The sequence below is a fragment of the Lathyrus oleraceus genome, chromosome 3 (assembly GCF_024323335.1).
Source record: "Lathyrus oleraceus cultivar Zhongwan6 chromosome 3, CAAS_Psat_ZW6_1.0, whole genome shotgun sequence".
NCBI lineage: Eukaryota > Viridiplantae > Streptophyta > Magnoliopsida > Fabales > Fabaceae > Lathyrus > Lathyrus oleraceus.
The window spans coordinates 205,481,661-205,484,983 of record NC_066581.1 but is presented as its reverse complement, the minus strand read 5'-3'; positions in this window follow the sequence as shown (position 1 = coordinate 205,484,983).

Sequence of the window (3,323 nt, the reverse complement as noted above, 5' to 3'; positions counted from 1 at the left end):
CTACTTTTATTGCTGACACCATATAAATGTTGCATGTTGAGATAGTGAGAGCTTCATAAAACTGAAAACCATACAAATACTTCATCATATGCTTTTGTATTTTATATATAATTAAAACGCCAATATTTTATTAATTGACTATGCAGTCATTTTCTAATTTATAACTTTGAGTTGAATATGTTTTTATTTAAAGAAGTTAATTATATTTTTGTTCATATTGTTATCCACAAACGGAGAATGGAGAATGGAGAATGGAAGGTGATTTTCTTTTCTCTACCGGAAAAAAAAAAACTACAACAAGAAATTTTATGATATTTTTCTCAAAGATATGTGCGCACTATAGAAAAAACTACCGAATAAATTGATCAGAGTTATAAAAGTTTAATTGCCCAAGAAAAAGGTGACATAATTATCAAAAATCAGGTTCGAATTGAATTCGAGAATGGAAACATATTTTTATCGAAAGTTCATCTTGATGCAGTTGTCTTTAACGTTATGTGTTAATGATGCAATCAATTATTCATTCTCATTAAGCAAAGTTAACAAAGATCTTTCATTACATGGGTACAAAGAGTAAGGTTGCTTATATAGAAGACAAGGGAAGTTGGTTATACCAATAAACTAAAGCAAGAGAAAGAGAAAACTAGAATAACTTGATGCACAAGTAACTGAAATATCTAATATCCCCCCTCAAGTTGGACTATGCAAATCACATAGACCAAACTTGGACATGCTGGTAATGAAAAAACCTTGGTGCAATGGCTTCGTAAAAGCATCTGTAAGATGATTTGAACTTGAAACATGAAAGAGTGTGATGGATTTGTTTTGAATCTTCTCACAAATCACATGACAATCAATCTCAATATGCTTGCTTCTCTCATAGAAGGTAGGATTATGTGCTAGGTAAATGGTTGATTTGCTGTCACAATAGATGGAAGATGACATAGGTAAAGTGATGCAAAAATCAGAGATAAGGTGATGGAGCCATTGTAGTTCACAGGTTAAAGATGCTAGAGCCCGATATTCTGCCTCAATGGAGGACCTGGAAACATTTTGTTGCTTCTTGGATTTCCATGAAATGAGAGAAGTTCCAAGAAACACACAGTAGCCAATCATTGCTTTTTCTAGAATCTGAACATCTTACCCAATCAGAGTCAGCAAAACCATGAAGTTTGAGTGAAAAGGAACTAGAGAAGAAGATGCATTTTCCTGGAGAAGATTTGAGATATCTGAGTATGTTGATGGTTGCATTGAAATGAGGAATCAAAGGATTGGAGATAAACTGACTTAGGTGTTTAACATAAAAGGTTATGTCAAGCCTGGTATGAGTGAGATATAGAAGTCTACCAATGAGTCTTCTATAGGTATTTGGGTTGAACCTAAGTTACAAGTTTCCCCAAGAAGCTCAAGGGTGTATTTTCTTTGATTGACTATAATGCCTTCATCTGATTTGGCAATCTCAAGGCCAAGAAACAATCGAAGTTTACCAAGATCTTTGATGCAAAAGGTTTTGTCAAGGAATGTCTTCACATGAAGGATCTACTCAAGAGAATTCCTTGTGAGGACTATATCATCAACATAGACCAGAAGAGCAGTGAAAAAAGATGCTTCAGACTTGGTGTAGAGAGAATAGTCAGCTTGAGATTGTGTGTAACCCAATGTAAGAAGTGCAGTAGAGAGCTTAGAATACCATTGTCTTCTAGCTTGTTTCAAACCATATAGGGATTTATGAAGTTTGTAGACCTGAGTGGGAGAAGATTGAGAAGCGGGATGACCGGGAGGAAGGGCCACGCACACTTCTTCATTCAAATCACCATGTAAGAAAGCATTGTTGATATCTAGTTATTGAAGATGCCAACTATTGGTGGCAGTCAAAGCAAGTAATACTCAAACTGTAGTGAGTTTTGCAACTAGGGAGAAGGTATCAAAAAAGTCCACACCTTCTTGTTAAGTGTAACCTTTGGCCACAAGTATATATCTTTATATAGTTCCATAAGCTTTATGTTTGATTTTATACACCCACCTGCAACCAACAATAGTTTTACCTGGTGGAAGTTCAACAAGGGACCAAGTTTGATTATGATAAAGGGTAAGTAACTCAGCTGGAATGGTTTGTTTCTAACAATCATATTGAGAGGATTGTTTGTGGGTTTGAGGTTCAATGTTAGTGGAGATAGAGCAACAAAAAGCCTGATAAGAAGGTGTGCAATGTTGATAGGAAAGAACAGAAGATAGTGGATATGCAAAATGAGTGTGAGTGACATAATGATTATGCAACACAGAATTACAATGAAAATCTTGCAAGTAAGAATGAGGCTTAATAACTATAGTGGATTTCCTTTAAGGCATATGAGTAGGAGGATAGTTATTAGGGGAGGTAGGTTGCACATCAAGTATGTCAGTTGTGTGATCAGGAGAAGATGTAGGGGAAGTAGGTTGCAGATCAATAGCTGGAGGTGTATGTGGAGAAGTGGTGTGGATAATCTCAACTGGAATAGTGGGGGTAGAGGTAGGGGCAGGTGCATAGTTAAAATCTAAAGATGGAGGTAATTGAGAGGGGTTTTGGGGAGGTATGGAAGTTGAGGTGGTAGGTGTAGTGGTTTTAAAAGGGAAGTCGGTCTTATAAAAATGACATTCCTAGAGACAAATATATTATGTGAGTTTAAATCATGTAGAATGTAACCCTTGGTTCCATATTTAAAACCAAGGAAAATGGCTTTTCTGGCTCTGGTGTCAAATTTGGTTCTATGAGCAAGTAAAGAAGAGGCATAACATAAGCAAGCAAAAACTTTAAGGTGAATGATAGATGGTGGTTATTTATGGAGAAGTTCATAAGGACTTTTGTGATGCAAGATAGAGGTAGGGAGTCTATTGATAATATGAATGACATGTTGGTACTGAAGGTCCATAGGTTTAGGGGAAGGTTGGCTTGGAAAGCAAGGCACCTGGCCATGTTTAAAATGTGATGATGTTTTCTCTCCATAACACCATTCTGTTGTGGAGTTTCAACACAAGTTCTTTGGTGGATGATGCCTTTCGATTGGAAGAAAGAATCCATAGAGAACTCATAGCCTTTATCAATTCTAAAGCATTTAAAGTTGTGTGGAATTGGTTTTCAATATATAAAACAAAGTTAATGAGTTTACCTCTGGTTTCATCTTTAGTTTTCAGAAAAATAACCCTAGTAAATTTACTAAAATCATCAACAAGGGTAAGGAAGCATCTATATCCTAAGATGGAAGTGGTGGAGAAAGGTCCCCAAAGATCACCATGCAATAATTCAAAAGAAGCATGAGAAATAGATGTGCTTAAAAGGAAAAGAC